Consider the following 11,713-nt stretch of genomic DNA (forward strand, 5'->3'; position numbering starts at 1 on the left):
GAGCTTAAATTAACCTTTAAGACTATATTTTGATAGCGACTAGCACAGCTGCAAGTTGGCAGCYATAYRTGTYACTAYAATGTAAATATTAAAAAGTGATGTCCAATCTCACACACTAAAGTGTACTCCAGTTACAAATTAAGTGTGGTCTTCATAGCTGTTACATGTCTTCATATATAAATGATGATGTAACACAGGGATATAATATAWAAATATATAAATGAAGGTGCCCACAGGGAGGGCTGAACACTGGCTGCTGGTCTGGGCCCCCTGTGGGTGTTTGGGTGCTGAGGATGGGAAGAGCTGGGTGAGAACTGGGCTCTCCTCAGCTCCTGGAATAGTGGCTGAAGCTTTCCCCCACCCCCAGACTGTCCCTTGGAAAAACAAAACTTCTTCTGGTGTGGAATCTGGGTTGTTTCAGCCATTTCTTTTAATACATGAGGAGAGAAAAATGGATTTTCTGCTGTGAAAATTACATTAAATTATACTCAGAAAATGTAAAAAGGGGGCTGAAATCACACCAGGATGCTCCAGTGGCTGCAGTGAGTGGCTGCTGTTCTGCAATTTGCTTTTCAAGCCCTCCAGCAATCCCAATACCAGCTTTTTCTTCCCATTTTGGTATCAGAAATACCAATTCCTCCCCCATTTCCATGCAGCAGAAATGCAGGCGTTGGATCTCACGCCATCTACAATCCTTGTGCTCATTTCACCTGTTTCTTCTGCAAACACTGAGGRGTTTAGGAGGGCTCAGATGAGATTTCCCATCCTGGGGGGCTTCAGCTCAGTTAGTCGATGCCCAAAAAATCCACTGGGGAGTGGGAAAGGATGGGGCTCCCTGCAGTCCCCCCATCCTTCTCCATCCTGTGCCCTACAGACCTGCTGGCTTTGGCTGCTCTGTCCCGAAAGCTCYGAGGTGCCTGAGCAGGCAGGGAGCTGGCAGGCAGGACACAAGCAGATGGAAAACCATAGGGAAGACCCCAAATCCCTTCCCAGAGAGAGGAAAGGGGCTCAGGAGCCCGGTCCCTCCCCAGTGCAGTGCCTTTAGGGTATAAAGGATGTTTTTCTCCCGTTTTTCAGCTCAGGTGGAAAGACCCAGCCTGCAGCACCAGTTGCCTTCACCACCAAGTGTTTGATTCCTGCTGGGGACACTGGGAAAATCATCTCTGTGTTCTCATGGATGGAGTTCAAAGGTGGGAAGGGCTCGTGCAGTGGCACAGAGCTCACTCCTCTGTTTGTGCAATTCTTTTGTTAATAATAGACTGTGCATATTCCTGGGTTGGGGTTTTTTTTTGTTTGTTTTCCTTTTTTTTTTTCTTATATGTGTTTGGATTTGTTTTGTGAATAAATAAAAGCCCTTTGAAAGTGCTCTGAGACCTGACTTGTTTTCCTGTCATGCCCTCAAAGCCCTGGGCAGGAACAACAGCTGGGGAAGAGGCAATGCCCCAAACCTGGAGGAGAGAACTCAGCTCTTGCTGCCCAAAATCGGCCCAAATCTCTCGCTGACCCTCAAGCAGCCCTAGATTCCCATCCAGCTGAGAGTTCAGCTTGGACCTTTCCCCACCCCAGCTCTGGGGGTACAGTCCTGATGCCCACCAGGCTCAGGGGGTGAGGTTGAGTCCAGCTCCGGGTTCATTCCCAGTGGGATTTGGCAGTCATGTGGGCTGTGGGGTGGCCCTGGCCCCATGTTCAGGCTCATGTTGGCTGGTTCTCCTCTGCTTTCCACAGGCAGAGYTTTCCCAGCACTTTGCTCCCGGTCCAGATTTCCATTAGCAGGAAACTGAGGCACGGAAGCCTTTTCCTGGCAGGCTGTAGCAGCACAGCTGGACAGGGAACCATGGGAGAGGGCAGGGAGGTGGTGTGTGACCAAAATTCTCCTTTCCCTGGGTTTCTKGGTCCTGCACACTCCACTGSCCCCTCACCCCTCATTTCCTGTCTYGCCTTCTGCCTCCGGGACAGCTGGGCAATGCCTGGTCCTGCTGGGAGCAGGAGGGGGACAGAGCTGTCCCCAGCTCCCCCAGGCCCYCCCTGCCACCCACACCAGCTGGGGATGGGTCAAAGGGTGCTGTGGGCTCCTCCAGCTTCACTGTCCCCTCCCTRTGGCTATGGGAGATGAGAGGGGGGCTGGTGGCCAGGAGCTGCTCTGGAAGCAAGGAGGAAGATATGGATGCATTTTCCCTGTTCTCCCTGAGGACTGTGCCTTGAGCTGGCAAAGCTGGGCTGGTTTTTGGTGTTATCCCACACCCTTGGCTTTGAGCTGGGAAGAGCAGGTCCTGGTCTCCTGGAGTTCCTCCCTTTCACAGCCCACAGTCCGGCAAGCAAAGGGTTTCCAGCCGCCTCCCTTGTCTTCCAGCCTTTYCTCCTGCAGCCAGCTTGGGATGAGCTGGGATCCACAGGGATTGCCCCAGACACTCAGCAGCCAAGCTGGACATCATCTCCTGTTCCCTGGGAGTAAGGAGGGACAGGCAGGGTGGGAGCAGGGCACCAGTGCTGGCACCGCCTGGGGCAGGGGGATGGAGGCTGCCCTGGAGCAAGGAACAGGGGATGGATGGAGGATGCCCTGGCTCTGCCGCTGGGAAGCAGCACAGGGAATGTTCTGCAGCTGAGCACCGGCACAGGGAATGCTCTGGATAAGGGTGGCGGCATAGGAAATATCCTGGAGCTAGGCAGTGGCATAGGAAATGCTGTGGAGCTGGGTAGCAGCACAGGGGATGCCCTGGAGCTGGGTGGAATATCCTGGAGCTGGGTGAATATCCTGGAGCAGGATACCAGCACCAGGAATGCTCTGGATAAGGATTAGCAGCACAGGGAATATCCTGGAGCTGAGTGGCAGCACAGGGAATATCCTGGAGCTGGGTAGCAGCACAGGGAATGCTTTGAATAAGGGTTAGCAGCATGGGGGATGGTCTGGAGCAGGATACTAGCACAAGGAATGCTCTGGAGCAGGGATGGCAGCAGAGGGAATTTCCTGGAGCTGGATACCAGCACAGGGAATGCTCTGGATAAGGATTAGCAGCACAAGGGATGCTCTGGAGCTGGGTGACAGCACAAAAAATGCTCTGGATAAGAGTTAGCAGCACAGGGAATATCCTGGAGCCGGGTAGCAGCACAGGGAATGCTCTGGAGCTGGGCAGCAGCACAGGGAATGCTCTGGAGCAGGGTGACAGCACAAGGAATGTTCTGTATAAGAGTTAGCAGCACAGGGAATATCCTGAAGCCGGGTAGCAGCCCAGGGAATGCTCTGGAGCAGGGAAGCAGCGCGGGCGGTGCCGGTGCTGCGAGAGCATCCCACCACGGGAGCACAGCCAGGCTGCAGCGGCTGCGTGGGAGCCGGGATGAGCCGAGTTCCTGCCCAGCTCCCATCCTCTTGCCGACGTCAGCTGTTTCCCGGCGCCCAGAGCAGCTGCAGCTCCACACCGGTCGATGGCATCGATTAGTTCCTCTCCCCATCCCTGGAGASGGGATGGTGTGGGGGGTGGCAGGGAGGAGAGAATAAATATTTCAGCAGGTCCAGGCCAAAGCTGGGGTTATTTTGAGGCTGGGATTTATGGGCTATTAGGAATAAGGAATGAGTCTGTGCTGGGGAGAAGAGACCCATTAATCCAGGCTGAAGGAGCACAAATGAGCAAGGGGAAATGGAGGAGGCTTTAATTATTTTGCCACGCTCTGGAATAATAAGCTGGCCTCTGGCTGGGGCTGCTGTGGGGCTCWGGGACTCTGCTCCCCGGGAACTGGGGCAGGTGAGGGGACACTCACGATTGGGATGGGCCATCCACTCTGGGACCAGTATGAGACCAGTACAAACCGTGCTTCTGGCTGGGATGTGGTGGAGGACGCCCTGCTTGTGGGGGGAGGCTGCAGATGGAGACGATGGCTGGAGGGGACCGAGGGTCAGTGCCCGGTGYCAGGGGTGCCCTTCCCAGGCTGGGCCAGCCCTGTCACCGCCATGCCCCGTTAAGGCAATGCCGCCTGTGCCTGTAACCGGAGGAGCCGGGCACTGTCCGGTGCACGGTGAGTCAGTGCCGGAGGCAGCCCTGGCCCGGGGAGCATCCCTGACTCTGGGCTCCCAGCCCCACCTGGGTGACCTTGGGCTCTGCTGTTCCCCAGCTCACTGCGCCCCTCAGCTCATTGTGCTCTCCTGGACGCCTCCGCAKCCCCCCACGTGCCTCAGTTTCCCTGGGCGGGGTTGGTCCTGGCTCATCCCTACACACCCTCAGGGAGCTGCAGGCACCCGGCTGCCCTGGCTGGAAGGGCAATCCTCACCCTGTGGGGGCACCGAGGGGCAGATCTGCCCCCGCCGGGGCAGCCCGCCCCAAACCCTACAGCCAGAGCAGGGGAGTGTGGACACACACACGGCAGCGCTGCAGGGCGGGGACAACCTCGGACCACCACGGGATAAACGGGGACCTGAACTCGCTGCGGCATCCCTGCGGCACCGCAAGCCTTGTTCCCTTGCGAGCGTGGCCCCGGGTGCCAAGGTCACGCAGCGGGGCCGCGGCGGTGCGGGTGCGGGTGGGGTGCGGGTGCGGGTGCGGGTGCGGGTGGGGTGCGGGTGCGGGTGCGGGTGCGGTGTGGGTGCGGGTGCGGGTGCGGGTGCGGGTGGGGTGCGGGTGCGGGTGCGGGTGCGGGTGCGGGTGCGGATGCGGGTGGGGTGCGGGTGCGGGTGCGGATGCCGTCCTGCTCAGCGCACCCCGCCGGCGGCAGCGCCCTCTTTTCCCCGCTCCTGCCGGGCCTGCCGCCGCGGCTCCCGCTGACGTCACCCGCCGGAGCCAGCAGCTATTTTGGGAACTGCAAAGTCACTGGCGCAATTAGGCGGCTGGCAAAGGCAGCGGGGCGGCGGGGGGGACCGCGGGGATGGCTGCTCCCCACGCCGCGCCGTGCCGTGCCGTGCCGTGCCGTGCCGTGCCGTGCCGTGCCGTGCCATGCCGGGGGCTGCGCGGCCACGGCCCACGGGCACCGCCAGCTTCCCTTCCCTCCCTCCCTCCGCCAGGACAAACGGCCACGGCTGCAAATCCTCCCATCCATCATTTCCTCCTCTTTGCCTTTTTTTTTTTTTTTTTTATGTCGCTCCCCTGGCAGGAGCCTCCCCACGTGGGCTGCTGAGCGCTGGCGAAAGCCAACTCGCTGCCGCCTCGCTGCCACCGCTCGCGTTCGGAGAGAGGCAGGARAGGGATTGTCTGCCAGCCGCGTTCCCCAGGACGATGCCCTGCGGGTGGGAGCGGGGGTCCGGCTATTCCCGGGCGCTCTGCTGCCAGCCGGGCTCTTGGTTTAACCCGGTCTGCATCCTGCAGGATGTGCGTCCCCAAAACGCCCTGTTGGCCCCACAGCAGGGATGGGGGCGTGGATRGGCCGCTGTGACAGCAGAGGGACACCTGTCCCCGGGGCACAGCACAAAGSGACGGTGGGGCTCTGCCCGGCAGTGTCCTTGAGCCTGGGAATGTGGGGACAGTCAGAAGGGGCAGCTGGGTGTGCTCAGTCCCTCTCCCCAGCKCTGTTTGGTTTCTCTGCCCACCCTGCTCACCTCCCGGTAACATCCAGGTCGYGGCCAGAGGAATGAGCACAGAAATGCTGGGAGAAGCTGGTCCTGGCAGGCTCCAAACACCCCAAAAGTGGGACTCAAAAAATCCTTTTGTAAACCTCCAGACTTTTCCATGTGACCTGACATCTCTTTCCRTCCCATCCCCCAGGGGAAAAAACCACCCCAAATCCTTTCCCCCAGTGCCTGGAGTGGTGCCATAGCAGGAGCTGGTGCTCAGCTCCCCTGATCCCAAGGGGCTTTGGGCGGGGAGACCCATAGGGCCGGATCCAGACAGATCCATGGGCACGGCAGAGGTGATGGGTGCTTGCAGAGTGACCCCCACCCTTTTCACCATCACTTGTAGCCCCGATTTACCCCCGGTGGGGAGCTCTCCGCCTGTGCTGGGGCTGGATGAGCCGCGGGTGGTCCTGGGGTGGGGACAGACAGCGATGAGCGGGATCACCGGGTGGCTCTGGGGTGACAGGGGCTGTGGSAGGGCAGGGGGAAGRTGGGGAGCGTGTGTTCCCCCCGGGCTGGGGGAAGAGGCCGCGGCGRTGGGGCTGGGAGCGCTGAGGCTGTGCTGAGTCACGCTGCAGAGCCTGCGAGCAGGACTGCAGCAAGCGGCTCGGTGTGACAGCCCTGTCCCTCCCGCCCCCGGCTCCTGCCCGCTCCCGGGGCCAGGATGATGATGTGGGGGGATGCCCAGGCTGGGGGGGCCCGCTGCACCCCGGGTCATGGCTGTGGGGGTGCTCCCAGCCCTGCCCTTCAATAGGGATGGGGCTGCACTGGGATGGGGCTCCTGGGGCTCCAGGGAGAGGGAGGACTGAGCTGCCCTTGGGGGATGGATGTCCCCGATCCCAGCGTAGGACGGGTGTCCCTGGGTAGCTGTGACACATGGGACAGTGGGGCCGGGGGTCACTCGCTGCCAGCACAAACACAAAAGAGCTTTTGGCAGCCACTGGAATACGGGGCAGCTTCCTCCTGGCATGGGTGGAGCGGGGAGTGGGTRGGCAGAGACCCCTCCCCAAMTGCCACCCAGTGCCACCAACCCAGGACACGGGGCTGAGCATCCAGCCCTGCACTGAGTGCCCTGCTGCTGCACAGCAGGTCCCTGCCACAACGGGAAACTGAGGCACGGGCTGTGCCCTGAGCATTGGCTGCAGATTCTGCCGCCTCTCAGGCTCAGAGCCCGGGGCAGCCCTGTCCCCGCAGGATGCTGGTGACCACCTTGCCTGGTGCTGCCCACCAGCCCCGCAGAGCTCAGAGCTGCTKCTGGAGGGACCGAGACAGGCAGGGCTTTTTTTAGGTGCTCCGTAAGTGCCGTCTGGGCGGTATTTATATCGGCTCCTTAAAYAAGAGCTGCCATCTGAGCCTGACGAGCCTGCTTAATTATTAATGCCCCGCAGGGAAGCAGCACGCCCGCCTGCTCCCGGCCCACCTTCCCGCTGGGATCCCGCATCCCGGGTCCCCCCCGGCTCCCCACCAGCATCCAGGGCGAGTTATGACAACGTGGACSTCCCACAGTATCCCGGCTTCCCATGGGAACGTATCTCATGCGGGAGCATCTTCCCGAGGGCAGGGAAGAAGCCTGAGAGGGGATTTTCCGAGTGAAGGGCACCATGGCATGGGCATGGGCAGTTCTTAGTGGGTGTTGGGAATAAGGGGTGCTGATCTCCCATCCCATCTCGGTAACTTGAGTTGGTTCCAGGGAAAATCATTCCTGGAAGCCCTGAGGGGTAGGGGCAGCCCTGCTTCGCAGCAGGGCTTATGCTAAACAGCACGGGAGGGCAGCTGCTGCAGCAGAATTAATTTGGGCTTGGAAAGGGTTTTGAAAGACTGAGATGAAAGGCTGGGGCTGGGTACAAAGCGCTGCAGCTCCACAGACAGGGGGAAGGAAACTCCCAGCAAAGAACCCTCGGGTTGTCATCAGCCCCACCAGCCACAGCCCCTCCATCACCTCCTGCCCCAGGTGAGGCAGCCTCCTGGCTCTGGGATTTTTGGGGAGGGTTGGTGATCCCCTGAGCTCACCCAGATGTTGGTTGTGGGGTCCTGCCTCGGTTTGGTGTGACCCCCGAACTCTGGGTCCTGTCAGAGTGGAGGGGCCAAGGCTGCACCGTGGGAGGATGGGGAGAGGCAGGGGAAGGGGAAGAGGGGACACCCTTGGCCTGCTCCTGTGCCTCGCTGTGTCACACAGCCAGGCTCAGGGCAGACCAGGGGAAAAGGGGACAGGTTGCCAGAGCCTTGGGGGGTTGAGGACAGGCAGTCTAGCCCAGTTATGGGTCAGGTAGGGAGGACATGAGGGCACTGCTGCAACCTCAGGGAAGTGGACACTGAAAACAGGGGTTACAAAACTGCTCCCCTGGGCAGSCAGCTCCTTCCTCAGGGCAATCCAAGCAGCAGCTGGACTTGGGGCGAGCACCCAGCCAGGGAGCTCTGGGGCTGTGCAGCATCCCAGGGGTGGCACTCATCCCAGCCCCCACACCAGCCCTGGGAAATGCCACCCAGTGTCCCCTGGTCTTTGCAGCTTTGTCACCCACCAGCTGAAGACATGGAGTGGCTGGATCACTGCTGGTGTTGGACCTGTGGTGACAATTCTGGGCGTGCAGAGCGGTGGGACACCCGCACCACACATCTCCAGTGCCGGGCATCCCCTTCCCTGGGCATCTCCCTCACTCCAAGCAAGAGGAAAAAAAGCACGAGGGAAGGGGCACATGACTGTCGCTCTCCCGCAGGAAGCCAAGGGTGAGGATTTCTGGATCTGTTTTGGGAGCAGTCAGCAGCTAACCCAAGCAAACCTCCAAGTCACAGAGCATTTCCTGCCTTGCCTCAGAGTGTCACAAGGCATTGACGAGACGTAATGGGGAAGGCAAGAAAATGCAAAGAGAAAGGCTCTTCTTCCAGGCCACAGGAATTAACAAAGTGGTACATTTGAAGGCAGAGAAGTATTTTTAATCCTGCAGGCAGAATTGAGGTTATTAGGTTTTTCTRGGACATCTGCAGAACAGACCCACATCCTCTGGGTCATTGTGGTTTCCAAACACAGCAGCTGCCCCAGCCTCTCACTGAGGGGGGTCTGTAGGCACCAGAGGGGGAAAAGGGGATTAAATAATGTCCAGCCAGGTGATACCTCCAGCTGCCCATCAGAACCTTCTGATTTGGTCCATTCACCACCAAATCTTCACCCCATCCCTGCCCAGGCTGTGAAACAGAGGAATTAGGAGTTGTGAGGGGTGTTGATTTATGCATCAGAGCTCAGAAAGGGGGCTGGATTCACTGCAGATAAATATTACAGCCAGATTGCTACTCTGAAGAATTTACAGCATCATGAATATCCTGTTCTGACCTGTGATGGGGAAGGAAATCATCTGCGTTGGGAAATGTATTTATGGCTCTGGTGCTCTGACAGGAATAAATCAGTATTTGCTCGTTTTGGGGCAAAAACAGGGTCACTGTAAATCGGCAGAGCTGGGCTGGCTGAGAACATGCCAGGTTTATGGAAAACACTAGATAAGATTCCAAAGGTTTGTATGGAGAGGCAACAGTTTTTATTAGGACTGTTGATATATTTGGAGGGGATCTTCCAGGTGCACRAGTGCTTCTTCAGGTCTGGGCTTGTGTTCAATATTGTCCACGAGAACCCAGGAATTGTACCCAGGGGATAACATTATCTATTTTCCGAGTTAGAGGATGCATATATCCAGCCCAAATGTGGTAGGATCACTCAAAARGGGATGAGCAGGGAGCCCGCTCTGATCCACACAGAGCGATCTGAGCGTGCTTGGTTGGGTGATGCCCCACAGCATTTCCAGATACCTCCAGATTATTGATAAAAAATGGCATCAATAGCTGAAAAAAAGGCCAATTTAGGAACTAAAATCCTTTAATGTTACATCCTGCAGTTTTTTTACTCAAACCCTCTCCCAAAAGCTGGCGTCAGGGCAAAAACAACCCAGAACCCCGCTGCGGAGCTCTCCAGAGATGACAGCGAGCCCCCTTGGGAGGATGAATGAGCCTTTCTCAGGGAAGGGGAATAAACTGYCCTTGTCTGTGGGATCTCTCCTCGGGATGGCCGGGGCAGTAAACAAAGGCCGGGCACAAAGGCTGTTCTCACTCSGGAGCCACGTGCGCTGCGGGGTGTGAGGCCGGGGGTGCGGGCGAGGAGACAGTGTCTGATTTTTGCAGAGGAAATGGAGAGGATCCGGGTGTGTTTCTGGTGCTGTTTACCAGAGGGGGGGATTTCTTCTGCTCTCGGAAGCTGTGAACAAAAGAGGATTTTGTGCTGCACGAATCCAGGCGATGCCATTCCCTGTTATTTGTGGAGCAGCGCTAAACCCACAATGAGGACAGAGATCTCGCCCCCAAAGGGTGCTGCTCACCACCAGCAGCATTCCCAAACCACAGCCTGTGTCATGGCCATGAAGTCTGGATTGTCACGGCATTGCCCTGGGGACACCACCATGTCCCAGTGTCACCCAGGGTTCCTGTGAGGTTTTCCACAAGGCACAGGGATTGGCAAGTGGGATGGCTGAGTGCCCCGAGATCATCCTCACACCTTCCAGAGGTGCACCTGCATGGGGACAGTGGCCCTGGGAAGGGCCAGGGACATGTGGCACGTGAAGGTGGACAGTGTCCATCCGTGCATCAGCGCTGCCTGGCTCTCTCCAGCGATTCCACCGGGATCAGCACAGCTGTTTATTAGACCCCTTTCCTCTTCTCCAGTGCCACTTGCTTTATCCCAAGGCTTTTTAGGAAAACAGGATCCATCTTTCATTTCTCCCAAAGCAGCAGCCTCCTCTCAGCGTCACTTTATCCACGGGTTTTTCAGGAAAGTGGGATGCCTTACAGCTCCCCATGGTGCTCCTCAAGTAGCAGAGCCCTGCGTGGCTGGAGCAGACATGTTTTCATCCCGTGGGGTGGCTGTGAGTGGGACATGGATGGGAAAGGGTCTGGGTTTTGAATGGATCAGAGTTTTSAGTGGGATCTGGCTGTGAGTGGGCATGGGCTGTGACTGGGTTTAGGCTGCGAGTGGATTCAGGCTGTAAGTGTGACCAGGATGTGAGTTGGTCTGGCCATGAGTGGGACCACGCTGTGTGTGGGTTTGGGCTGTGAGTTGGTCTGGCCATGAGTGGGTCTGGCCATGAGTGGGACCATGCTGTGTGTGGGTTTGGGCTGTGAGTTGGTCTGGCCATGAGTGGGACCATGCTGTGCGTGGGTTTGGGCTGCGTGCGGATCCAGGCTCTGAAACCAGCCTGTGAGTGGGTCCAAGCTGTGAGTGACCGTGGGTTATGAGTGGATCCGAGCTGTGAGTGACCGTGGGTTATGAGTGGGTCTGAGCTGTGAGTGACCGTGGGTTATGAGTGGGTCTGAGCTGTGAGTGACCATGGGTTGTGAGCGGGTCTGAGCTGTGAGTGACCGTGGGTTATGAGTGGGTCCGAGCTGTGAGTGACCGTGGGTTATGAGTGGGTCTGAGCTGTGTGTGACCGTGGGTTATGAGTGGGTCTGAGCTGTGTGTGACCGTGGGTTATGAGTGGGTCTGAGCTGTGTGTGGTGTGTGTGGGCTGTGAGTGGATCCATGCTGCGAGTGGGCCCGACTGCGAGTGGGCCCGGGTTATGAGCGGGCACCGTGGGGACGGGCTGTGTGCAGTGTGCATGAGCTCTGAGCGGGTCTGGGCTATAACTGAGTCCACTCTGTGTGCGAGTCCAGGCTGCGGGTGTGCCTGGGCTGTGGGAGCGTCCACGCCCCGAGTGTGTCCATGCTGCGAATGGCTCCCGGGCGGGCCATGACTGGGGACCAGGCTGTGAGTGTGCGTGGCCTGCGGGTGTATCCCTGTCCTGCGTGGGCCCGTGCCTGGCGCGATCCCCCCGCTCCATCCCGAGCGTGGCCCGTCCCACGGTGCCTCCCGCGGCCCCCCCGCCCCGCTCCCCGCTCCCCCCGGCGCGGACCGCGCCCTCCGCGGCCCACCCGGGCCGGGCTCCGGTGAATCAGCACGGGCGGGGCCCAGGGGGGCGAGGGGGCGGGGGCTTGGCGCGGGGCACCACGGGAGGTGTAGTCCTGGAGGGACGGGTTGGGTGGTGTGAACCCGGTACAGCTTCCGCACCTGAGGACTTCATCTCCCGTCGTGCCCCGCGAGCGGGGAGGTGGGCGGGCACTCGGGGGAGGGGCGGGGCGGGGCGGGGCGCGCGCAGGGGGGTTGTGGT

General features: G+C 59.0%; 1 protein-coding gene across 1 annotated transcript in view; it reads left to right on the forward strand.

The window, feature by feature from the left end:
• SSC4D (scavenger receptor cysteine rich family member with 4 domains) overlaps positions 1 to 1,276 on the forward strand; it is an 11,357-nt gene extending 10,081 nt beyond the window's left edge. The window contains exon 11 of the mRNA XM_057373359.1: positions 1,078 to 1,276. The gene's annotated coding sequence lies outside the window, so the exon portion shown is untranslated. The remainder of the gene's footprint in view (positions 1 to 1,077) is intronic.
• Positions 1,277 to 11,713: the final 10,437 nt, after the last annotated feature.

This window comes from Malurus melanocephalus, unplaced genomic scaffold (assembly GCF_030028575.1).
Source record: "Malurus melanocephalus ecotype Western Australia unplaced genomic scaffold, MMel_1.1 scaffold_193, whole genome shotgun sequence".
NCBI classification, from domain to species: domain Eukaryota; kingdom Metazoa; phylum Chordata; class Aves; order Passeriformes; family Maluridae; genus Malurus; species Malurus melanocephalus.